Source organism: Salvelinus alpinus, chromosome 28 (genome assembly GCF_045679555.1).
Source record: "Salvelinus alpinus chromosome 28, SLU_Salpinus.1, whole genome shotgun sequence".
In the NCBI taxonomy this organism is placed as follows: Eukaryota; Metazoa; Chordata; class Actinopteri; order Salmoniformes; family Salmonidae; genus Salvelinus; species Salvelinus alpinus.
This window is the reverse complement of record NC_092113.1, coordinates 29,908,886-29,936,613: the sequence shown is the minus strand read 5'-3', so window position 1 is coordinate 29,936,613 and position 27,728 is coordinate 29,908,886. Positions and strand designations below refer to the sequence as shown.

General features: G+C 43.7%; 1 protein-coding gene across 1 annotated transcript in view; it reads left to right on the top strand.

Moving 5' to 3' along the window:
* The window catches only part of LOC139557653 (synaptotagmin-6-like), a 97,659-nt gene that overhangs the window by 52,221 nt on the left and 17,710 nt on the right, over positions 1–27,728 (top strand). The gene's annotated exons all lie outside the window — the stretch shown is intronic.

The window sequence follows — 27,728 nt, the reverse complement described above, 5'->3', positions numbered from 1 at the left end:
CTCTTGAGGGGGACCCGTGTTGAGTATCAGCGTGGCAGATGTGTTGTTACCTACCCTTACCACCTGGGGGCGGCCCGTCAGGAAGTCTAGGATCCAGTTGCAGAGGGAGGGGTTTAGTCCCAGGGACCTTAGCTTAATGATGAGCTTTGAGGGCACTATGGTGTTGAACGCTGAGCTGTAGTCAATGAATAGCATTCTCACATAGGTGTTTCTTTTGTCCAGGTGGGAAAGGGCAGTGTGGAGTGCAATAGAGATTGCATCATCTGTGGATCTGTTGGTGCGGTAAGCAAATTGGAGTGGGTCTAGGGTTTCTGGGATAATGGTGTTGATGTGAGCCATGACCAGCCTTTCAATGCATTTCATGGCTACAGACGTGAGTGCTACGGGTCGGTAGTAGTTTAGGCAGGATACATTAGTGTTCTTGGGCACAGGGACTATGGTGGTCTGCTTGAAACATGTTGGTATTACAGACTCAAACAAGGAGAGGTTGAAAATGTCAGTGAAGACACTTGCCAGTTGGTCAGCGCATTCTCAGAGTACACACATTCCTGGTAATCCGTCTGGCCCAGCGGCCTTGTGAATGTTGACCTGTTTAAAGGTCTTACTCACATCGGCTGCGGAGAGCGTGATCACACAGTCATCTGGAACAGCTGATGCTCTCATACATGGTTCAGTGTTACTTAACTCGAAGCGAGCATAGAAGTTATTTAGCTTGTCTGGTAGGCTCGTGTCACTGGGCAGCTCTCGGCTGTGCTTCCCTTTGTAGTCTGTAATAGTTTTCAAGCCCTGCCACATCCGACGAGCGTCAGAGCCAGTGTAGTAGGATTCAGTCTTATTCCTGTATTGACACTTTGCCTGTTTGATGGTTCGTTGGAGGGCGTAGCGGGATTTCTTATAAGCTTCCGGGTTAGAGTCCCGCTCCTTGAAAGCGGCAGCTCTACCCTTTAGCTCAGTGCGAATGTTGACTGTAATCCATGGCTTCTGGTTGGGGTATGTACGTACAGTCACTGTGGGGACAAAGTCCTCGATGCACTTATTGATAAAGCCAGTGACTGATGTGGTGTGCTCCTCAATGCCATCGGAGGAATCCCAGAACATATTCCAGTCTGTGCTAGCAAAACAGTCCTGTATTTTAGCATCTGCTTCATCTGACCACTTTTTTATAGCCTGAGTCACTGGTGCTTCCTGCTTTCATTTTTGCTTGTAAGCAGGAATCAGGAGGATAGAGTTATGGTCAGATCTGCCAAATGGAGGGCGAGGGAGAACTTTGTACGCGTCTCTGTGTGTGGAGTAAAGGTGGTCTAGAATGTATTTCCCTCTGGTTGCACATTTAACATGCTGATAGAAATTCAGTAAAACTAATTTAAGTTTCCCTGCATTAAAGTCACCAGCCACTAGGAGCACCGCCTCTGGATGAGTGTTTTCTTGTTTGCTTATGGCGGAATACAGCTCATTTAGTGTGGTTTTAGTGCCAAACTCGCTCTGCGGTGGAATGTAGACAGCTACGAAAAATACAGATGGAAACTCTCTAGGTAGATAGTGTGGTCTACATCTTATCATGAGATACACTACCTCAGGCGAGGAAAACCTTGAGACTTCCTTAGATATCGTGCACCAGCTGGGTTCCCGCCCCTTGTGGGTCCCTGCCCCGCTGGGCCCCCTCCCCGTGTCTTACCCAAGGCTGCTGTTCTATTCTGCCGATAGAGTGTATAACCCGCCAGCTGAATGTTCTTCATGTCGTCGTTCAGCCACGACTTGGTGAAACATAAGATATTACAGTTTTTAATGTCCCGTTATTAATAGGATATACGTGATGTCAGTTCCTCCCATTTATTTTCCAGCGATTGAACATTAGTTAGCAGAACGGAAGGCAAGAGCAGATTAGCCACTCGTCGCCTGATCCTCGCACGGCACCCTGATCTTTTGCCTCAAAATATCTGTTTCCTTCTCCAGTGATATCACGGGGATCTGGGCCTGGTTGGGTGTTTGCAATATATCACTTGCATCCGACTAATTGAAGAATAACTCCTCTTTCAATTTGAGTTGAATAATCCCAGTTCTGATGTCTATAAGCTCTTTTCGGTCATAAGAGACGGTAGCAGCAACATAATACACAAAACAAGTTACGAACAACGCGAAAAAACAAACAACATAGCATGATTGGTTGAGAGCCGATAAGATGGCAGCCCTACCCTCCGGCGCCATTACTAAATATACAAGCAAGCATTAGGCAATGAGTTGACCATGACTAGCAAGAATTGTTCTGAGTTGTCTTTATCAAAGGAAGATATTTAATTAACATTGTACAATGAATGGATTAACATACTGTACAAGGCATAAAGCTTAAGTTACAAATCCTTAACAAGCATTACAAGGCATTATTCAAAGAATATAGATCCTAAGGTTAACTTACAGAACAAAGCATGAACAAAGGGATGCATACTATGCCAGAACTAGAAGCCTAGAAAATGAGAATTGATCATACAACCATCCTCCATTCACTGGATGTAGGATAAGAGAGAGAACAAAGGCATTTAATTCCATTTATAACATCTGAAGGTGTAACCTTTCAGCCCAAACCAACCACCATTGCCCAATCAAACAATATCAAGTTTACAGTAACCTAAACACTGCCAGGCCTAATCTCCACAGGGTGTCACAGCATTTAAAGGCTTGTGTGTGGGATGAGACCAATGTAAATAAGACATAAATCCTGAGAGGACCATAAAACCTTTTTGCATATAGTAATTCAGAGTTCACCCTATACAGATACAAGTCACCACAGCGATAATGCATACGGTGCATTTGGAAAGTATTCAGACTCCTTGACTTTTTCCACATTTTTTATGTTACAGCCTTATTCTAAAATTGGTTAAATTGTTTTTTCCCCTCATCAATCTACACACAATACCCCATAACGACAAAAACAGGTTTTTAAACATTTTTGCAAATGTATAATATTACATTTTTATAAGTATTCAGTACTTTGTTGAAGCATCTTTGGCAGCGATTACAGCCTCGAGTCTTCTTGGGTATGACGCTACAAGCTTGGCACACCTGTATTTGGGGAGTTTCTCCCATTCTTCTCTGCAAATCCTCTCAAACTCTGTCAGGTTGGATGGGGAGCGTCGGATGGGGAGCGTTTGATCGGATTCAAGTCCGGGCTCTGGCTGCGCCACTTAAGGACATTCCGAGACTTGTCCTGAAGCCACTCCTGCGTTGTCTTGGCTGTGTCAGAGTCGTTGTCCTGTTGGAAGGTGAACCTTCACCCCAGTCAGAGGTACTACGCGCTCTGGAGCAGGCGTTCATCAAGGATCTCTCTGTACTTAGCTCCTTTCATCTTTCCCTCGATCCTAACTAGTCTCCCAGTCCCTGCCGCTGAAAAACATCCCCACAGCTGATACTGCCACCACCATGCTTCACGGTAGGGATGGTGCCAGGTTTCCTCCAGACGTGACGCTTGGCATTCAGGCCAAAGAGTTCAATCTTGGTTTCGTTTCATCAGACCAGAGAATCTGGCAAACTCCAAGCGGGTTGTCATCTGCCTTTTACTGAGGAGTGGCTTCCGTCTGGCCACTCTACCACAAAGGCCTGATTTGACCTTCTGGGAGGTTCTCCCATCTCCACATGGGAACTCTAGAGCTCTGTCAGAGTGACCATCAGGTTCTTGGTCACCTCCCTGACCTAGGCCCTGACCTGATTGCTCAGTTTTGGCCAGGGGGACAAGCTCTAGGAAGAGTCTTGCTGGTTCCAAACTTCTTCCACTTAAGAATGATGGAGGCCACTGTGTTCTTGGGGACCTTCAATGCGGCAGACACTTTTTGGTACCCTTCCCCAGATCTGTGCCTCGACACAATCCTGTCTCGGAGCTCTGTGGACAATTCCTTTGACCTCATGGCTTGGTTTTTGCTCTGACATGCACTGTCAATTGTGGGACCTTATATAGACAGCAATTTACCACAAGTGGACTCTAAACAAGTTGTAGAAACATCTCAAGGATGATCAATGGAAACAGGATGCACATGACTTGCACATGCATTTCGAGTCTCATAGCAAAGGGTCTGAATACTTATGTAAATAAGGTATTATTATTATTTATATTTTTTATAAATTTGCAAAAATGTCTGCTTTGTCATTATGGGGTATTGTGTGTAGATTGTGTGTAAAATAATTGTATCAATTTTAAAATAAGTCTGTAACATAACAAACTGTGGAAAGGTCAAGGGGTCTGAATACTTTCCGAATTCACTGATACATATAAATAGCATCAGAGTTATCCTTGCTGAACAAGTTTCAGATAGATAATATAATATAGTATTATTCTGTCACTCATTCTATAGTCAGTTCTCTGAATACTATAGCAGAGATGCAGTACATTTTAGCCCCTTAGAGGGAAGGGCTGACTGGTCCTTTGGTATTGTCCTTTGTTCTTGGACCATTTGCCATGCAACTCCAGTTGTCAGAGATATAAATTAGGGCTGAGCCTACATGAGAGAAAGCTGTTGGTATGTGGACAGCAATTATGCAGGTTGCATCCTGGAATGGATATTTTATTTGAAGGGAAAACACCTTTGGGGCATTCTTGCAGTGGCACTGAAACGCATTATGACAATTCCTCCTATTGGACTGACATAGATTAAAACACAGTGAACAGTTGCGTGATTTCAACAAAGCTGTGACGCTATTGTATGATCTAATTAATGTTGCTTCACCATACATTTTCTACATAGCCACTGTGCATATAAAAAGTGACCAACCAAGAGAAATAGTGTCAAGTCATTTCATAATCCTCTGATTTACCTCCTCATCATACATGAATGGGCTTTAAGGCGACCTGCATCTACATTGTACTGGATCAATAACAACTCATCAATGTGTTATGTATTAAGACAAAACGGAAACATAGAGGAGAATTGTGACTGGGTGTGTGGATGCAGCGCTGAAGCTGTCAAACCTCCAGCTCGTTACTACCCATAATACAGCGAGAGTTGCCCTCTGACTCGGAGCCCTGTGGCCTCTCATTTTCAAGCATCGGTTCAGAGACTCATAGTGATGATACATCATCATTATCTCCGTATGCTGACTGGACGCTCTGTTTCATGGCCAAGGCCAAAGGTCAGATTACATCAATGCCTGAGCCACTCTGCTGATAAAAAATTATTTATCAGCAGATTGGAGTAGTGACTAGTGGCTTGGGCATGGCTTATTCAACATCCGTTATGAGTTTTTAAACCCTTAAGGAGTTCTGTGAACTTCTCTTGTGACCTTGAATAAAAGTGAGCAAGTAGTATGTGAGCTGTCAAGGCCGAAGCACATGAAAGCTGTAAAATGTCAGAAACAAGAACTGACCATGACTGGTGCTGTTGAATACATTTAAACTCAACATGAAACCCTCTTGATCAAAATAAGTAGGTAGGCTACTCATCCTATTTTAAACTCCAGATTGGACTGGTATGCAGTGTTGGAGGTTAAACCCAAAGAGAAAGAGAGAGAAGGCAGAAAGCCCATGACATGAACTTAACTCTGAATAGCCTCATCCACAACCATTGAATGAAATGTTTTGTCATTGCAAGACTAAACTGAGAACCTTTCAACTAGTCTAGTGCACCACATGCTCTCTTCAAGAGATTCTCCAGTACATTTATATACTTTTTAGCCGGTAGTTCTGAAAGTAGTGCTCACAAGCCAAAAGTGGTTGCCAAAAATTGCGTACTATACCACATATGGGCAGATATGTGCACCACGTCATTGCTCTCTCTCTCGTCTGCTGTGTGTGTATCTTGCTAGCTGTCACTGAAAAGGTGCGGGGCTGCAGCTCATTGGTTTAAATTGAATTCCTAGGGGGCTGGCCCACGTGGCGTAAATGAAGGGGAAATGGTGTAGCACAGCTTCCAGAAAAATAGTAACTTTCAAACTAGGGATTTCGTGGCTAATTGAGGTAAAACAGTAATTATTGTATAACACACTGTATTACTTGTACAACTAATATAAGGACAGGACATGAGACGGGAGTAGAAACTTACGTGGGCATTGTTTAATACGTTTCACAGGACCAAAACATTCCAAGCATTCCAATGTACATAAGCAGGGGGGTGTTACAGGTGCCCTAAACTAGAATATCAATACAGAATATCAACAGTAATTCTTCTCATAGATTATGCATGTATGAACTACACACTGACACATCCAGCCTAAGCGGGAGATTAAAAAAATACTAAGTAGTCTCCACATTTCTGAAGCGTGTCTTTAATGCATCCTCAAGCTGTCATTTGCAGCATCACCCTATGATGATGTCCCTGCAGGTCTTAGGGGTTTGTTCTTAAACTCCATTAAATGTCCATTTAGCTGAGAGCTCTAATAAACAATCAAGATGTGTTAATAACCTGCTAATAGGGAACAAAAAGGTATCTCCATTTCAATTATATTCATCCACATTTTTTCATACCCAATCAAAGCCAATAAGAACCCATCTGCCTGCCACCTCTATATACAAGCACTTATATCTTTGTATCTTTATAAATGTATATGACAGTAACTGGTAGCTAGCGATTATTCATTGCAGATGAACTGAGTGTTTTTTGGTCAATAAAGCATTTTGTGGGAGTGAAGGATTGCTGTGTGCAACAGCTAGCTTTTTATCTGTGATGGGTAAAGCATATCCATTTAAACTCCCGGGCAATGAAAACAACTGAGACAGGAACTGAGACGGAAAATGGGCTTAATCTATTTTTACAGCAACAGGAATGAGACTTGGCAGTTTTATTGTGATACCTTTGGAAACTAAAACAGCCTAGAAAGTGTCATGACTGAATGCGTGGGCCAAATAGATAAGACTTCACCACCCTCACCATGTCATAAATCATCCAGGAGCTGTATTCTCCTGGTCTGGTCTTACCTATACACTTCAGCTTATAAAATATATTTTTTCATGTCAGGCATTTTTATGAGGAACATACAATTAGAGTCCATATATCCCTGAGTTATAGAAAATGTGTGGATAAGAGAGGGGGTCCTCTCATATGTTGAAGTTATGCAGAATGTGTCAGGATTTCATGTTTCCTCACAGAGAACTGGAGATAAAAGGGAGGAATAATAGCAGGGTTGGCATGATGATTGGCACAGGCCTCTCATTTACTTTCCATTTGAATACTGAAAATGCAGAAGATACTGTTGCCTTTTCATGTAATATTTTTTTTATATATACAAATTTTGGCCATTAATGCCACTTCAAAAATACTCCTTCCATGACGCCTCTGAATAATATTCATTATTAATTCAATATGAAGTAGACAAGACCAGAGGGCTGTCATGTCCAGTCTATTGTTCTCTAGTGAAAGCAGGGCGTGGAATGGCATTGGGGTGTAGACCACAGCATGGGGGAGTGAGTTCAGCTCGTGTTACTAACATGGCAGAGTGCTATCAACATGGCAGAGTGCTACTAACATGGCAGAGTGCTCCCAACATGGCAGAGTGCTACCAACATGGCAGAGTGCTACCAACATGGCAGAGTGCTACCAACATGGCAGAGTGCTACCAACATGGCAGAGTGCTACCAACATGGCAGAGTGCTACCAACATGGCAGAGTGCTATCAACATGGCAGAGTGCTACCAACATGGCAGAGTGCTACCAACATGGCAGAGTGCTACCAACATGGCAGAGTGCTACCAACATGGCAGAGTGCTATCAACATGGCAGAGTGCTACCAACATGGCAGAGTGCTATCAACATGGCAGAGTGCTTCCAACATGGCAGAGTGCTACCAACATGGCAGAGTGCTACCCAACATGGCAGAGTGCTACCAACATGGCAGAGTGCTACCAACATGGCAGAGTGCTACTAACATGGCAGAGTGCTACCAACATGGCAGAGTGCTACCAACATGGCAGAGTGCTACTAACATGGCAGAGTGCTACTAACATGGCAGAGTGCTATCAACAAGGTTGAACTGACATCTATTTAAAGCAGCCCACTTGTTGACAGGGCTGGAGACAGGGTAGGGATGGAGGCTGGAGGCAGAACAGGAAGCAGAGAGGCAGGAGGCAGGCAGGGGGAAAGCCAACAGACTGTAATGACTGTAAGGGTGTAAGGGCTGGGCAGGCGTTAAGCGCTGTAGGGGCTTGTACTAGTGCTGCCAGAGAGGATGAGTGGGTGGTCCAAGGTCAGAGTTGGGTCTGAGCTCGGCAGGTAGGGAGTGTTCTCTGCGAGCTGGAGACTGGGATGAATAGGTGGGTTGATTTCAGCAGTGGTGAGAAGAAAAATAGGAATATGGAATAAGCAGCATTTTTCCAAACACACAACGAGATAAAAAAAACTGGCGTTGTTTCAAGTTTCAACATTTATTTGTCACGTGCACAGAATACAGCAGGTGTAAAACAGTACAGTGAAATGCTTACTTGCAAGCTCTTTCCCATCAATGCGCGTTCACGCTGCTCGTTCACGCTGCTCATTGGTAAGCGAATGCTCCTGCTACCTGTCTCTCCCTAACTTGTTGACTGGTGTTTTGGCTAACTGCCCCGCAATTTACTGCTTGTTTCTACAGCACCAACTTGCGAGTTGGTCATCTCCCACTTGTATAGTGTATGTATAGTCAGGATCCATACAGCGAGCAAGTCCTCCACTTTTCTCTGTTTTCCGTACTGGTGTGTGACTCGGGTGTGTGTTGCTTCTGTGTTTTTGCCATATCACCTGCTGTGCTTGTTTTGGGAGGCGGGGTGCGGCCTGTATTTGCAAACCCACTGTAGCTCATTGCAAACCTTCAGTAAATGAATGTCAAGAAGAGAGATACGGAAGCACAGATAGCCTAGCTAGCCTATAGTTTCAAATAGAGGTTGCTAATGAATGTTTTCAATGCTGCAGGAGCTGTGTTTATTTTGCTCTATTCCAGGACAATGTGGACCGTCTGGACTTTCAATGTAGCAACTGTTTGATTGCAGAAGACTACAGGGGCAAATATGGCTACTCTTGGCAAACAAGTAGCGATATTACACAAGCCTACACACCTACTTTCTCTTTCTCTTCTAATCCAGTAGCTGGACGCCGCTCTGGCCTGGTGTGAGTGTCGCCGTCGTGTCGTCTCTCCAGAGCCGACTGGCCGGAGCTCTGCAGGAATGGAGTTAGTAGGATGCTTCTGGATGACTTAGTGGATGATCCTATTCTTGACCATACCAACCAGCCACGGAGGCACTCGCCGTGGAAGTCGAAAACTACGGCCTTTGGCAATAGGGGCCTCCTTGGCGGTGGGAAGCCCGGACCAGATACAGACTTCAAACAGCTTCGCCGCCCTGGATCCAGAGGTGCCGGCGCCTTCATCACTGGGGGCTTCCGCTTCGATATCAGATCCGGAGGTACCTGCGCCTTTGTCCTCTGTTCTGTCTCCCTCTCCGGTGGCTTCTACCTCGGATTCAGATCTTCAGAGCCCCCCCTCATCGGACCATGAGGATGTCTAAGACTCCGGCCACTTCATCAGCCACAATGAATTCTATGGCTGGCTCGGATCCATCGGGCACCACCTCCCATCGGTCCTCGAGGGGTCTTCCAAAACACAGAATGGCCAAACCTCCTCAGCCATTTTACCAGCTGTCATCATCGGCAGTTCTATGGTGACAAACATCTCGGTTCACAGGGCAAAAACCTTGTGCTATCCTGGAGCATGAGTACAGGACATTAGAAGGCTGCTTCCTACCATTCTAAGACAGCTGCCGGGGGCTGACACTATTGTAGTGCATGTGGGGTCAAACGACATTAGGAGGGCTAGCTCGGAACTGCTGAAAATGTATCTTAAATAACTGATTCTAGCTCTAATAAAGCTCTAATAAAGGCCAATTCTAGCTCTAATAAATTCTAGCTCTAATAAAGGCCAATTATTTCAGGCCCAGTACAAAATACTACAAATCTGTTGGCATAACTTCTATAGATAACTTTAACATCTTTTGGAAACAGAAGATGCTCTACAGCAGGGTTCCCCTACTTGCGGCCCGCAGGCTGAATTTGGCAGTTGGTTTTATTCGACCCCCAACATTTTTTAGCAAAAAATATTTGTATTTATTTATTATTGTCACATTTTCAATGTTGGACATAATAGACTGTAAAAACAACAGGAAATCAGCTCCAAGTAATTTTAATTTTGGAAATTTGTTCCCAAGTATTCCCTCTCATAATAGAGACAATGATTATGTTTAAGTCAAAAATTATATCATGAAAAGTGGGAAGCTGCCATAGACCAGTAGTTCCCAAACTGTGGGGCGTGAGGAGTCGGCAGGGGATGTTCCCCAATGCTGGATATGGGGTCTGGGTGAAAAAGTTTGGGAACCCCTGCTATAGACCACTAAGTGCTAAAAGGATCTGGATAGGAGGAGTGAAATGCTTGATAGTCAGGGTTGGGGAATAACAGATTACATGTCATCCGTTACATGTAATGGATTACAAAAAACTGTAACTGTAATCCGTTACATTACCAGCAAAAATATTGTATTCAGATTACCGATATTTTTGAAAAAGTCGATAATTACTTCTAGGATTACTTTCAAATTTTAGAAGGGATGTTTGCAGGATTTTTTTCCCCATGAAGCAATTGCTTGTTTTCTTAATTTCGTAACTTTCGTATTAAGGTCAGTAATTAACCGAAAAAGTGCTACTTTGATCTTCCCGCCTGAACAACATACACGGTCACAAAATAAAAAGGTATGGTGCGCCAACGCAATGCATTTTTTGGATGCCGTTTCAAAAAATTAATTTGTCTCAAAGAAGAAAAGGGCAGGAATGTAACAGTTCAATGCAAACTATGCTTGCCCACGATAAAGCTGCTGTCGACATCAGGAGACTCGACTTCGAACCTGAAGAAACACCTGGAGGTAAGGATGACGATTGGCAGGTGTGACGTGTTAGCTTGCTTAGCTAGCTAGGCTCCATAGACAGACAGGTTGTCTTGCATCTACAATGTTCGAGCAGAGGGCAGAGATTTCAGAGACTAGCTGGGTAGGTAGTCCAATTTCTAGCTAGCTAGCCTGTTTAGTTTACTAATTTACTTGGCAACTCTCATACACTACAGTTGAAGTCGGAAGTTTACATACACCTTAGCCAAATATATTTAAACTCAGTTTCACAATTCCTGACATTTAATCCTTGTTAAAAATTCCCTGGCTTAGGTCAGTTAGGATCACCACTTTATTTTAAGAATGTGAAATGTAAGAATAATAGTAGAGAGAACGATTTATTTCAGCTTTTATTTCTTTCATCATATTCCCAGTGGGTCAGAAGTTTACATACACTCAATTAGTATTTGGTAGCATTGCCTTTAAATTGTTTAACTTGGGTCACATATTTCGGGTAGCCTTCCACAAGCTTCCCACATTAAGTTGGGTGAATTTTGTCCCATTCCTCCTGACACAGCTGGTGTAACTGAGTCAGGTTTGTAGGCCTCCTTGCTCGCATATGCTTTTTCAGTTCTGCCCACAAATTTTCTATAGGATTGAGTTCAGGGCTTTGTGATGGCCACTCCAATACCTTGACTTTGTTGTCCTTAAGCCATTTTGCCACCACAATTTTGGAAGTATGCTTGAGGTCATTGTCCATTTGGAAGACCCATTTGCGACCAAGCTTTAACTTCCTGACTGATGTCTTGAGATGTTGCTACAATATGTCAACATAATTTTCCCTCCCTCATGATGCCATCTATTTTGTGAGGTGCACCAGTCCCTCCTGCAGCAAAGCACCTGTCATGACTTCCGCCGAAGTCGGCTCCTCTCCTTGTTCGGGCGGCGTTCGGCCGTCGACGTCACCGGCTTTCTAGCCATCACCGCTCCATTTTTCATTTATCCATTTGTTTTGTCTTGTTCCCTGCACACCTGGTTTTCATTCCCCAATCACACTACATGTATTTATTCCTGTGTTCCCCCTCATGTCTTTGTGTGAAATTGTTTTGTGTTACGTGTCAATTTTGACGCGTGTTCGTTTATTTTCCGTGTTTTGTCACGAAGTATGTTTATTTGTTTGAACATAATTATTGTGACTGTTTGCGCGTTTTGCACTTTAACCTATTGGCTGGAGGTTTCGACGCAGTGATGTCCGTCTGTTGGTTTCTCCTGCCTAAATAAAGTGTGCGCCTGTTCACAACTCCCTGCTCCTGCACCTGACTCCGCTCCCAGTACGCACACCATTGACAGCACCCCCACAACATGATGCTGCCACCACTGTGCCTAACGGTTGGGATGGTGTTCTTCTGCTTGCAAGCCTCCCCTTTTTTCCTCCAAACATAACGATGGTCATTATGACCAAACAGTTCTATTTTTGTTTCATCAGACCAGAGGACATTTCTCCAAAAAGTACAATCTTTGTCCCCATGTGCAGTTGCAAACCGTAGTCTGGCTTTTTATGGCGGTTTTGGAGCAGTGGCTTCTTCCTTGCTGAGCGGCCTTTCAGGTTTTGTCGATATAGGACTCATTTTACTGTGGATATAGATCTTTTGTACCTGTTTCCTCCAGCATCTTCACAAGGTCCTTTGCTGTTGTACTGGGATTGATTTGCACTTTTCGCACCAAAGTACCTTCATCTCTAGGAAACAGAACGCGTCTCCTTCCCGAGCTGTATGACGGCTGTGTGGTCCCATGGTGTTTATACTTGCGTACTATTGTTTGTACAGATGAACGTGGTACCTTCAGGCATTTCGAAATTTCTCCCAAGTATGAACCAGACTTGTGGAGGTCTAAAATAATTTCTGAGGTCTTGGCTGATTTCTTTTGATTTTCCCATGATGTCAAGCAAAGAGGCACTGAGTTTAAAGGTATGCCTTGAAATACATCCACAGGTACACCTCCAATTGACTCAAATTATGTCAATTAGCCTATCAGAAGCTTCTAAAGCCATACCATCATTTTCTGGAAATTTCCAAGCTGTTTAAAGGCACAGTCAACTTAGTGTATGTGTAAAGGTTTTCTTCCAGGGGTGAAGGAGAGGACCAAAATGCAGCGTAGCCAGTGCTCAACATGTTTAATTAAAGAACAAGTGAACACTACAAACAACTTACAAAATAACAAACGTGAAAACCGATACAGACCTATCTGGTGCAGAACACAAACACAGAGACAGGTAACAAACACCCACAAACTCCCAACACAAAACAAGCCTCCTATATATGAGTCTCAATCAGAGACAACGACTACCATCTGCCTCTGATTGAGAACCCACACTAGGCTGACATAGAAACAGACAAACTAGACACACAACATAGAATTCCCACCCAGCTCACGTCCTGACCAACTAAACACATACAAAACAAGAGAAAACAGGTCAGGAACGTGACAGAACCCCCCCCTCAAGGTGCGAACTCCGGGCGCACCCCTAAAAACTCAAGGGGAGGGTCTGGGTGGGCATCTGTCCGTGGTGGCGGCTCCGGCGGTGGACGAGGACACCACTCCACCATTGTCTTTGTCCCCCTCCTTAGCGTCCTTTGGGTGGCGACCCTCGCCCCCGACCATGGTCCAGGAACCTTCACTAAGGCCCCTCCTACATAGAGGAGACAGCTCAGGACAGAGAGGTAGCTCAGGACAGAGAGGTAGCTCAGGACAGAGAGGTAGCTCAGGACAGAGAGGTAGCTCAGGACAGAGAGGTAGCTCCGGACAGAGAGGTAGCTCCGGACAGAGGGATAGCTTAGGACAGAGGGACAACTCTGTACTAATGGCAGCTCCGGACTGGGTGGCAGCTCCGGACTGGGTGGCAGCTCCGGACTGTAGGGCAGCTCATGACTGTAGGGCAGCTCATGACTGTAGGGCAGCTCATGACTGTAGGGCAGCTCATGACTGTAGGGCAGCTCATGACTGTAGGGCAGCTCATGACTGTAGGGCAGCTCATGACTGTAGGGCAGCTCCTGACTGGCTGGCGGCTCTGGCAGCTCCTGACTGGCTGGCGGCTCTGGCGGCTCCTGACTGGCTGGCGGCTCTGGCGGCTCCTGACTGGCTGGCGGTTCTGGCGGCTCCTGACTGGCTGGCGGCTCTGGCGGCTCCTGACTGGCTGGCGGCTCTGGCGGCTCCTGACTGGCTGGCGGCTCTGGCGGCTCCTGACTGACGGACGGCTCTAGCGGCTCCTGACTGACGGACGGCTCTAATGGCTCGGGACAGACGGGCGGCTCTAATGGCTCGTGGCAGACGGATGGCTCAGAAGGCGCTGGGCAGACGGATGGCTCAGAAGGCGCTGGGCAGACGGATGGCTCAGAAGGCGCTGGGCAGACGGATGGCTCAGAAGGCGCTGGGCAGACGGATGGCTCAGAAGGCGCTGGGCAGACGGATGGCTCAGAAGGCGCTGGGCAGACGGATGGCTCAGACGGCGCTGGGCAGACGGATGGCTCAGACGGCGCTGGGCAGACAGATGGCTCAGACGGCGCTGGGCAGACAGATGGCTCAGACGGCGCTGGGCAGACAGATGGCTCAGACGGCGCTGGGCAGACAGATGGCTCAGACGGCGCTGGGCAGACAGATGGCTCAGACGGAGCTGGGCAGACAGGCAGTGCAGAAGGCGTTGGGCAGACGGACAGTTCAGACGCCGCTGGGCAGACGGGCAGTTCAGACGCCGCTGGGCAGACGGGCAGTTCAGGCGCCGCTGGGCAGACGGCAGACTCTGGCCGGCTGAGACGCACTATAGGCCTGATGCGTGGTGCCGGAACAGGAGGTACCGGGCTGAGGGCACGCACCTCAGGGCGAGTGCGGGGAGAAGGAACAGTGTGTACAGGGCTCTGGAGACGCACAGGAGGCTTGGTGCGTGGTGCCGGAACTGGAGGCACTGGGCTGGGGCGGGAAGGTGGCGCCGGATATACCGGACCGTGAAGGAGGACACGTGCTCTTGAGCACCGAGCCTCCCCAACCTTACCAGGTTGAATGGTCCCCGTAGCCCTGCCAGTGCGGCGAGGTGGAATAGCCCGCACTGGGCTATGCAGGCGAACCGGGGACACCACCTGTAAGGCTGGTGCCATGTACGCCGGCCCGAGGAGACGTACTGGAGGCCAGATATGTTGGGCCGGCTTCATGACACCCGGCTCGATGCCCAACCTAGCCCTACCAGTGCGGCAAGGTGGAATAGCCCGCACTGGGCTAAGCACGCGTACTGGGGACACCGTGCGCTCCACCGCATAACACGGTGTCTGACCAGTACGACGCCCTCTCACTCCACGGTAAGCCCGGGGAGTTGGCTCAGGTATCCAACCCGGCTTCGCCACACTCCCCTTTAGCCCCCCCCAAGAAATTTTTGGGTGAGCCTCTCGGGCTTCCAGCCTCTCTTACGTGCTGCCTCCTCAATCCACCGCTCCTGGGCTGTGGCTGCCTCCTTCACCTCCCGAGAGCGGCGATTCTCTCCAACCCTTCCCCAGGGTCCTTTTCCGTCCATGATCTCCCAAGACCATTCCTCCTGTGTCCAGTAGTCCTGTGTACTGGGCCGCTGCTGCTCCCCATTGCTACGCTGCTTGGTCCTGGTTTGGTGGGTGTTTCTGTAAAGGTTTTCTTCCAGGGGTGAAGGAGAGGACCAAAATGCAGCGTAGCCAGTGCTCAACATGTTTAATTAAAGAACAAGTGAACACTACAAACAACTTACAAAATAACAAACGTGAAAACCGATACAGACCTATCTGGTGCAGAACACAAACACAGAGACAGGTAACAAACACCCACAAACTCGCAACACAAAAACAAGCCTCCTATATATGAGTCTCAATCAGAGACAACGACTACCATCTGCCTCTGATTGAGAACCCACACTAGGCTGACATAGAAACAGACAAACTAGACACACAACATAGAATTCCCACCCAGCTCACGTCCTGACCAACTAAACACATACAAAACAAGAGAAAACAGGTCAGGAACGTGACAGTATGTAAACTTCTGACCCACTGGAATTGTGATACAGTGAATTATAAGTGAAATAATCTGTCTGTAAACAATTGTTGGAAAAATTACTTGTGTCATGCACAAAGTAGATGTCCTAACTGACTTGTCAAAACTATAGTTTGTTAACGAGAAATTTGTGGAGTGGTTGAAAAACGAGTTTTAATGACTCCAACCTAAGTGTATGTAAACTTCCGACTTCAACTGTATGTGGTATACTGCTCACTTAAGGGTGTTCTGTCAGTTGCTAGCTACTGTAGTTAGCAAGATATCATTGCAAGTATGCTTTTGTGCAAATGTGTCAACAATTTCACAAACTAAATCTATTTTAACTAAGATAAATCAGTTGTAGATAGTTGGGTGAGATTTACTGGGCTACGTAGCCTAGCTAGCTAGCTAAATCAAAAGTTTAAAAACAAAAATTGAAAGCTAGTTGCACTCTGTAACCCAACATAACAAGATATAACTGTCAGGATTGTTGCTAACTTGGTTTCAGAGTAACATGCTACCCAGATCAATAAAGCCACACTGCAGTTTTCCTGCTGCTCAATAGTTTCAAATTTGAGTATTTCTGGACAAACAATATAAACCACCATAGATATCCTTGCATCCACAGCTTTGTCCATGTGTGAGTGGTTACATGTTCCAACCCCAGCTCTGTGTTTATGAGACAGGGGCAGGCTATAGAAAGTGAAACATATGTTTCAAAAGGGTGGACAAAAGTTGGTTAAAGCTACGATCCTTAATTGAAACAATAACAAGGTTCTCACTCCGCTGTTATTTTACTTATACTGTAGTGTCATAGTTAAGTAATTACATTTTGTTTTTCAGAGGATGCATAACAATTAATGGCAGACCCTGAGCAGGAAAAGGCAGCCAGATGACATGAATGGGTGCAGAGATTCACAGCCATCTACAGATGGCCAAAAAGGGACATCTTGTACACCATTGAGGAGGACCACACACCTCACAAAGTGGCGTTAATCACCAGGTATTTGACTTAATCATGGAGGATGTGCAACCCTTTTCACTAGTAGAGGTGCCTTCATCCCGCAAGCTAGTAGAAGGAATCAGTGGTGGGAGAAAGGTCATGATGCAACGAATTGAAAGGGAATTGAGTCCATGAAATAAGCTCTCTCCACCAAGTTCCAGAGCGTTAAGTCAGTCAGCACCACAACAGACATCTGGTCTGCCCATAAAATACGCTTTTTCGGCATGACATGCCACTGGATCGAGGAGGACACCTTGGAGAGGAAGTCAGCTACTTTGGATTGTGTGAGACTGTGAAGACGTCATACCTACGATGTGATTGCTGCCAAGTTAAGTGATATACAGTGGGGAGAACAAGTATTTGATACACTGCCGATTTTGCAGGTTTTCCTACTTACAAAGCATGTAGAGGTCTGTCATTTTTATCATAGGTACACTTCAACTGTGAGAGACGGAATCTAAAACAAAAATCCAGAAAATCACATTGTATGATTTTTAAGTAATTCATTTGCATTTTATTGCATGACATAAGTATTTGATCACCTACCAACCAGTAAGAATTGGAGAACCAGTAATTTAGCAGACGTTCTTATCCAGAGCGACTTAGTGCATACATTTTCATACTTTTTTTTACTGATGTCCCGTGTGATAAGTGTTTAGCACCATCCATGTTTCTGTGTTACTTAAGCCCTTACTTATACCTGGTTTTAACGTGTATCCTTTGTCCTGCACATTGTGTTTGTGCCCACATTTTTAGACCGGTGTACATGATTAAAAGACGCAATGTGGTCTAACTGTGATCAGATCTTATAGGTGTAAATGGACAAGATCAGAATGAAGAACGCATGTTAGAGGCAGGTATACGGTGAATAAATACATTTTTGTCACAATGTTTTGTGATGTGTTCTAATGTGGCTATGCTTAGTGGCTCAAACATCCTACAAGAAATGTTGTTGGTAATAATAATTTTTTTCTTCTTATGTGTTTTTCGGGTGAAGTAATCCTAAAGTAACTGAAGTTCATCCGATTACATTACTGAGTTTAGGTACTCCAAAAGTTACGTTACTGATTACAATTTTAGACAGACATCTAGTAACTGTAACGGATTACATTTAAAAAGTAACCTACCCTACCCTGTTGATAGTGTATATGATATCAACAGGGATGTATTTTTTCTGGGTGACCTAAATATTCACTTGCTTTCATCAGTTTGCCCACTCAAGAAAAAGCTTCAAACTGTAACCAGTGCCTGCAACCTGGTTCAGATTATCAGACAACCTACCAGAGTATTTACAAACAACACAGGAATCAAATCATTCACATGTATTAATCACAGCTTCCAAATCCACTGGATGTAGTGCTAATGTTTTTTTGTTTCATGTTTTGTGTGGACCCCAGGAAGAGTAGCTGCTGCTTTGCAACAGTTAATGGGGATCCTAATAAAATACCAAAATACCAAATAATAGTATAGCAGCCATAGAAGAAGATGGCGCCGGAGGGGATGGCTGCCGTCTTATCGGCTCTTAACCAACCATGCTATTTTGTTTGTTTTTTCGCGTTGTTCGTAACTTAATGTTGCTGCTACCGTCTCTTATGACCGAAAAGAGCTCCTGGACATCAGAACTGTGATTACTCATCTCAGATTAGAAAAATAATTGTTCTTCAATGAGTCGGACAGGAGGGAGATACTACAGACACCCAACCAGGCCCAGATCCCTGGTATTTGTTGGAGAAGGAAACTGAGATTTCGCGGAAAAAGATCAGGGTGCCTTGTGAGGATCAGGCGACGAGTGGCTAACCTGCCTTTGCATTCTGTCCTGCTAGCTAACGTTCAATCACTGGAAAATAAATGGGACAAAAAAAAACATTAAAAACTCTAATATCTTATGTTTCACCGAGTCGTGGCTGAACGCCGACATTAAGAACATACAGCTGGCGGGTTATACACTCCATCGGCAGGATAGAACAGCGGCCTCTGGTAAGACACGGGGCGGGGGCCTATGCATATATGTAAACAACAGCTGGTGCACGATATCTAAGGAAGTCTCAAGGTTTTGCTCGCCTGAGGTAGAGTATCTCATGATAAGTTGTAGACCACACTATCTACCTAGAGAGTTTTCATCTGTATTTTTTGTACCTGTCTACATACCACCACAGACCGATGCTGGCACTAAAACCTCACTCAATGAGCTGTAGACCACATGTAGGGTAACAAGAAAACGCTCCTAGTGGCTGGGGACTTTAATGCAGGGAAACTTAAATCAGTTTTACTGAATTTCTATCAGCATGTTAAATGTGCAACCAGAGGGAAAAACATTCTAGACACCCTTACTCCACAAACAGAGACGCGTACAAAGCTCTCCCTTGCCCTCCATTTGGCAAATCTGACCATAATTATATCCTCCTTAATCCTGCTTACAAGCAAAAATGAAAGCAGGAAGCATCAGTGACTCTGTCTATAAAAAAGTGGTCAGATGAAGCAGATGCTAAACTACAGGACTGTTTTGCTAGCACAGACTGGAATATGTTCCGGGATTTTTCAAATGGCATTGAGGAGTACACCACATCAGTCACTGGCTTTACCAATAAGTGCCTCGAGGATGTCGTCTCCACAGTGACTGTACGTACGTACCCTAACCAGAAGCCATGGATTACAGGCACATTGAATCCTACTACACTGGCTCCGATGCACGTTGGATGTGGCAGGGCTTGCAAACTATTATAGACTACAAAGGGAAGCACAGCCGAGAGCTGCCCAGTAACATTAGCCTTCCAGATGAGCTAAATAACTTCTATGCTCGCTTCGAGGCATGTAACACTGAAACACACAAGAGAGCATCAGCTGTTCCGGATGACTGTGCGATCACGCTCTCCGCAGCCGATGTGAGTAAGACCTTTAAACAGGTCAACATTCACAAGGTCGCTGGGCCAGACGGACTACCAGGACGTGTACTCCGATTATGCGCTAACCAACTGGCAAGTGTCTTCACTGACATTTTTAACCTCTCCTTGTCTGAGTCTGTAATACCAACATGTTTCAAGCAGACCACCATAGTCCCTGTGCCCAAGAACACTAAGGTAACCTGCCTAAATGACTACTGACTTGTAGCACTCACGTCTGTAGCCATGAAATGCTTTGAAAGGTTGGTCATGGCTCACATCAACACCATTATCCCAGAAACCCTAGACCCACTCCAATTTGCTTACCGCACCAACAGATCCACAGATGATGCAATCTCTATTGCACTCGACACTGCCCTTTCACATCTGGACAAAAGGAACACTTATGTGAGAATGCTATTCATTGACTACAGCTCAGCATTCAATGGTATCAGAGTACCACGTCTAGGTCCAAGAGGCTTCTAAACAGCTTCTACCCCAAGCCATAAGACTCCTGAACAGCTAATCAAATGTCTACCCAGACTATTTGCTTTGCCCCCCTTCCACTCTGCTGCTACTCTATGTTATTATCTATGCATATTCACTTCACTAACTCTATCCACATGTACATATTACCTCAATTACCTTGACACCCGCACATTGACTCTGCACAAGTACCCCTTGTATATAACCCCGCTATTGTTATTTACTGCTGCTCTTTAATTATTTGTTATTCTTATCTCTTACTTTTTTTAGGTATTTTCTTAAAACGGCATTATTAGTAGGGGGCTTGTAAGGAAGCATTTCGCTGTATGGTCTACACTTGTTATATTCGCCGCATGTGACAAATACAATTTGATTTGATATGATATGATTTGATTTTTATTTTATTTGATATCTGGGAAATTTTAAGTTCCAAAGGCTGGGCCTAATATAGTGTATAAGAGGTCATACAATATGTTTTGTAGTGATTCCTATGTTGAAGATAATATATATATAATATAATATTTACTGGTCTGTAGTGTGTAATGGGGAGCAATGTCACGCCCTGACCATAGTTTGCTTTGTATGTTTATATGTTTTGTTTGGTCAGGGTGTGATCTGAGTGGGCATTCTATGTTGTATGTCTAGTTTGTCTGTTTCTGTGTTTGGCCTGATATGGTTCTCAATCAGAGGCAGGTGTTAGTTGTTGTCTCTGATTGGGAACCATATTTAGGTAGCCTGTTTTGTCATTGTGGGTTGTGGGTGATTGTCTATGTTATGTTGCATGTTAGCACAGTGTTTATATAGCGGTCACGTTCGTCTTATTCGTTTTGTTGTTTTTTGTTTAAGTGTTCTTCATTAAATATAGAAGAATGTATTCAAACCACACTGCGCTTTGGTCCGCTTCTTACGACGATCGTGACAAGCAACCAGACGCGCACTTGACACATTTATGAAATTGCTTATTCCAGTTACTAATCAGCATACACCCATTAAGAAAATGACTGTAAAAACTGTTAAATCCCCATGAATTGATGAGGAAGACAAAAATTTTATAAGATAAGGTAAAAGGAATGGCAAATTAGTCTGGCTGCACAGCCGATTGGAAAACGTACTGTAAATTGAGAAATCATGTGACAAATCTGAATAAAAAGAAGTAGAAACTGTACTATTAAACAAAGATAATTGATATAAAGAATAATAGCAAAAACCTTTGGAGCACCTTAAATGAAATTCTGGACAAAAAGGCAAACTCGGCTCCATCATTCATTGAATCAGATGGCTCATTCATCACAAAACCCACTGATAATGCCAACTACTTTAATGATTTTATATTTGACAAGATTAGCAAAGATAGGCATGACATGCCAACAACAAATTCGGACCCTACACATCCATTCATAACTGACCCAATTATGAAAGACAAGCATTGTAATTTTGAATTCTATAAAATGAGTGTGGAAAAGGTGACGCAATTATTGTTGTCTATCAACAATGACAAGCCACCTGAGTCTAACAACTTCAATGGAAAATGAATGAGGATGATAGAGGATGAAATTGCCACTCCCATTTGCAATCTCTTCAATCTAAGCCTACTTGAAAGTGTGTGCCCTCAGGCCTGGAGGGAAGCAAAGTCATTCCACTACCCAAGAATAGAAAAGCACCCTTTACTGGCTCAAACAGCTGACCAATCATCCTGTTACCAACCATTAGTAAACTTTTGGAAAAAATTGTGTTTGACCAGATACAATGCTATTCCACTATAAGCAAATTAACAACAGAGTTTCTACACGCTTGTAGGGAAGGGCATTCAACATGTATGGCACTTACACAAATGACTGATGAGTTGGCTGAGAGATTTTGAAAACAAAAAGATTGTGGGAGCTGTTTTATTTGACTTCAGTGCAGCTTTTGACATTATCTGCTGCTGGAAAAATGTATGTGTTATGGCTTGTGGATCAAGAGTTACCTGCCTCTCCAACATAATCCAGGTAGATTCAGGCATTCCCCATGGCAGGTGTCCAGGCCCTTTGCTTTTTAAAATATTTTCTAATGACCTGCAACTGGCTCTGTGTGTCTATGTAAGCTGATGACTCAGCTTACATGACTCAGCTTACATAGGTAGTTTTTGGGGGGAATCTGTACTTTACTATTCATATTTGGACAACTTTTAATTTAACTTCACTACATTCCTAAAGAAAATAATAATTTTACTCCATACATTTTAATCCATACATTTTACTCCATACATTTTACTCCAAACATTTCCCTAACAGCCAGTACTCATTACATTTTGAATGCTTACCAGGACAGGAACATTTTCCAATTAACACACTAATCAAGAGAACATCCCTGGTCAACCTTACTTCCTCTGATATGGCAGACTCACTAAACACAAGTGCTTTGTTTGTAAATGGTGTCTGAGGGTTGGAGTGTACCCCTGGCTATCTGGTTTGCTTAATATAAGGAATGTGAAATGATTAATACTTTTACTCTTACAATATTATAATTTTTTTAACCTTTATTTAACTAGGCAAGTCAGTTAAGAATATATTCTTATTTACAATGACGGTCTACCCCGGCCAAACCCATTTACTTTTGATACTTTTGATACCAAATACTTTAGACTTTCACTCAAGTAGTATTTTACGGGGTGACTTTCACTTTTACTTCAGTCATTTTCCACTAAGGTATCTTTACTTTTACTCAATACCTTTTTCCACCACTGATTCTAAGCATGGTCAGAGAGAGAGAGAGAATCACTGAAACCATGGCTCATGGGAGAGAGAAAGAAAGAGATAGAGAGTATCTCAACACAGCAGTCCAGGAACAAAAAAGAGAGCGATACAATTAATCTAAGACCTTTTATAAGCGTCTGAGTTGTTTGGATTCAAAAACTGAGTTGATGACAAATAGTATTACTGTATAGTTAACCTCCAATCAGATATCAGACCTACAGTGTGTAACCTCTGCTTCTCAGGGTTGAGACAATGGGGGTTGGCAAGATCGACACACAGAATGCTGAATTCCTAAGACAGCACATAGGAATTTCTTGCATACAGAATTTCTAGCTATTCAACAGTGCTGTGTCTAGTGCTGGCCAGAAGAATTGTCTAATGTCAGAGCTGGGCCTGATCTGGGCATGTAGGGAGTGTTCTCTGATGGCTGGAGACTGGGCAGACCATGGTTTCCCAACCCTCTCCTCAGCCCCCCCAGACGTTTCACAATTTCGTTTTAACCCTAAACTGGCACACCTGATTAAATTGGTCAACTAATCATCAAGCCTTTGACTAATTGAAATCAGGTGTACCAGTTTAGGGTAAAACACAAAGTGATGTGTCTGGGGCAGACAAGGAGAGGGTTAGGACACCTGGAGTAGACTGAGTAAGGTGTAAAGAACACAGTGCACTGTAAACAAGCTTGCATCTTTAAATACCAAAACATCCATCCTTTGAATGACTTCAGTGTTTTCCTTTCTGTGTGAACCTGAGAGTTAGAGGGGCTTGGAAGCCAGGTAAGGTAGCAGCGGTGTGGGCCTGGCTGGCACACTAAAGCCTGTGTGTCAGAGATAGAAACTACTGGTCACCAGGCAGGCTAATTGGCTGCTAGGACAAGATGTTGATGCACCACTAAGCCACTCAATTACATCCCCCAGGGGCCCTACTTCCTGCTCTCTGATTGGACACGGGAACCATGAAATCAAATAAATCAGATAACTTTTGGCAGCAGTCAAAATGTGTTTTCTCAGACCAAGGAAAATATAATTAACACTCATATTAACCTCAAAACTCATGTAAGACCATCATTAATCAATAGAATAAGAGCATAATCTGAAATGGGAAATATCATCTGATCATTTTAAGTGGAGAAAAATATAGAAAAAGATTACAATGATTTACTTCACACCATCACAAGTGTGGTGAGATAACAGCCAGCTGAGAGTCTTCTGTCTGTCAGCTATTGAGTGTGCTAGAAAGTTCTGTTGTTGAACCCCAAGGAGTCCATTACATGAGAAAGTAATTAGCCAGCGAGAGAGAGGGAGCATTGATATATAAATGGACATGCATATCCTGTGAGAAAATCGATTTTTCAAAATAAGTTAATTCCTTCACTTCCTTGAGTTCCAAAAAGTTCATCAATTGGTCAGCATATCAATAGATATACTTCGCAGAAGGAAATGGATTAGGGAAGTCAATGTTCACATGATATAAGATAAAGGCCAAGAACCAGCCAGTGGAGGTTCCTACAGGAAAGTAAAGGAGAATGGACCTCCATAGAAACATTTAAAAACATGAAAACATTTTTTAAATATATATATCTCCTTTGAAATACAGCTATACTCAATATTTTCATGTCACCAAATATCTGTATTACATTGCTAAGAATACACCGAAAATACAGTAGGGCTTAAATTGAATGACCTTTCCTATAGAAAAGCGCAGTCAGTGTCACAGTATATACATAATTAAGGAGACATACAGTCTTTATCAATATCCTTTGTAGGACTTCCTGGTTAAATAAAGGTTAAATAGTCTACTGCTTTGATCTCAATTTATACTGTACAAGTAATCTGTTTACATAACATATAAACATACCTTTGACAGGACAGATCTTGGTATTCAAATGCAATATTCAATACCTGTTCTACTACCCTCAACAATGTCGATGAATGTTAAGGGACTTTGTCTGTTTATTCCTCTTAGAGAGTAGGCCTATATTTCATATACGAGTGCAGTTTGGGAAATTGATACTGCTGTAAATGAAGGCCTGCTAAAGTCAATAAATCACAGTAAAAAATTAAACCTTGTAGCAAGCTGGAAGTTTTTAATATACTTTCACCACAGCATCTATATGAGTCACTATCCCTAACCCCTGATACACCATCCATCCATTCTCACAGCAATTAAATAGCTTCACCACCCCTTGAAAAATCTGTTTACAAGATACCTAATAATGACAAAATCATCTCTCCACTCTTATTAAAAAAGGGTGGATAAAATGATTAGTAGGAAAGCAAGCAAAAGCAGGCATACTGCTAGAATGCACTCCATCCAACCCCTACCCAATACTGTAGCATTTCAATAGCTTGACCCATCCTTGAAAGCTGTTTACAAGAACCAAATAATTATAACATTATTTCCACTAATTAAAAAAGGGTGGCTAAAATGACTAGCAAAGACACAAAATCAGGGACACTGCTGTAATGAACTCCATCCAACCCACTCCAATTCATATCCGAAACATAGTACATCAGTACAACACCTCACCTCACCCCAACCCAGTATGTGAATGTTACTGTGAGGGAGGATGTCTTACATTCCCTTGCCATAATTCTCATGAAAATCAGGGCTACTACTACTATGGACTCCATCCAACCCCAACCCTAAATAACACCATGCTCTAATAGTACACCTCACCCCAGATCAGTGTGTGAATTGTACTGTGAGGGTGTCTAACAGTCTTTCCCATAATCCATTCCCATTTTCTTCCCACACCTCTGGCAGGCAGGCCGATATACTGGACACACACACACACACACACACACACACACACACACACACACACACACACACACACACACACACACACACACACACACACACACACACACACACACACACACACACACACACACACACACACACACACACACACACACACACACACACACACACACACACACACACACAGCCCTCTGGCTGGCAGGCAGGCAGGCAGATAATGCTAGAGTCTAACCCTTCTCTTCCTGGCATGCTGTGGAGTTTTAAGGATTTGGGGATGTGGGGGATTAGAGGATTTCAGATTGCAGTGAGGAAGAGAGAAAGAAAGAAAGTGAGCCATAAAATGAAGCTATCAAAAAATAAGAGAGATGGGAAACCTGCCTTTATCTCCATGTAGTTGACCTGTTGTATTGCTCTTCAATTAATCATGTTCTACTGTGAACATTTGCATTTTGCATTTTGAACAGTGAAAATGTCTGAACATGAGATTCACCACTGGAAATGACTGAGGGTTTCCAATGGACAGCCTTTCAAATACAATTTTACTTTGGAAGTTTGGAAGTGAAATTGCTATCCAAAGCCTATTTTACTTTATTTTACTCTGAACTCCCTCATCTTCGATAGCAGTGTGACTCTGAGCCATTCTCCATTGCTGTGGCTCCCCTCTCGTTCCCAGGGAAATATCAGCTGTCATGGCGATGTGTTGGAGGGAGAGCCTGTGAGTAATTGAGGGATACAGGGCAGGGATAGCACCACCACTCCCTGCCTTCCTCAGAGATTGCCCTTTGCAGAAAATGAGCTGAGCAGTACACGCCAATCATTTTTATTCAATTGATGACAGTGGATCGTTAAGGCTCTTGAAAGATTTAAATCCAAAAGGTCAACCTTGGCTTATCATTGAACACTCTCCTTGTGCATTGTGGACAGCAACACGTGTAATACAATATGTAATACAACATTACCAATACAGTACAACTCATGCTGTGCACAGCAGGCAGTGTATATCTCGTATCGTGCCATTAGCTCTATGCAAAAGTGGACCACCTTCTGGTTTTCTTTCTGGAGATCAGTCGATTCATAACAGCCAGTAGTGCATACATCTGTCTAATGACAAGGTTTCTATGGAAACCAGGTTAGATTTTGAAGGCACTTGAAGTGAAAAACCCCCAGGCTTGAGTTTGCTCTGACTCTTCTTCAAAACAAAGTTTAATTCAATTTGTGGGCCGTTCTGAAAGGCTACATATGCTTCAGCCAAGGCCCAGCTTGGTAGAACTCTCTATTGGGATGGAAGCAGTTCTCAGCCAGCCCTTTTCATCTTTCATCATTCTTCCATTGAAAGACTTAACAATATAGGCTTTTACTGGGCCTACTGGTGCCGGTGTTGAGCTTGATGTTGATATAATTGTTTGTTGGAGCTTCTGAGCTTTCCAGATATAACAATATTAATACATTTGTATTATGAATCCTTAAAAAATATATACATCCAACAACGTAACATGTTCTTTCATATGGTATTTTGATATAAAGACTTTGAACACATGACTTGATTTTGTGTAAATATAAGGGTGGAATCACAGCTACATGTACCACTACTGCACAAGCTGTCCTTAGTCTTTACTGTGGTTTGACCTTTCTCATTTGCATAATATTGTAATCAAAACATTATTTACCATACAAAATGTGTAGAGGTGTAATCTATAAGCATGGCCCTGTGGGATGGTAAGAACTGTATACCCTCTGCTCTCACCTGTGCTACATCAACCCTACCTTCCTTCTTTTTCTTCTTCAATTAGGTTTTATGGCCATTGGCCTCCAATATGTTGCATCACCGCAACCAACTGAACTGGTGTATAAATCCATTATACACTACATAACCAAAAGTATGTGGACACCAGCTTGTCGAACATCTCTTCCCAAAATCATGGGCATTAATATGGAGTTGATCCCCCTTTGTTGCTATAACAGCCTCCACTCTTCTGGGAAGGCTTTCCACTAGATGTTGGAAC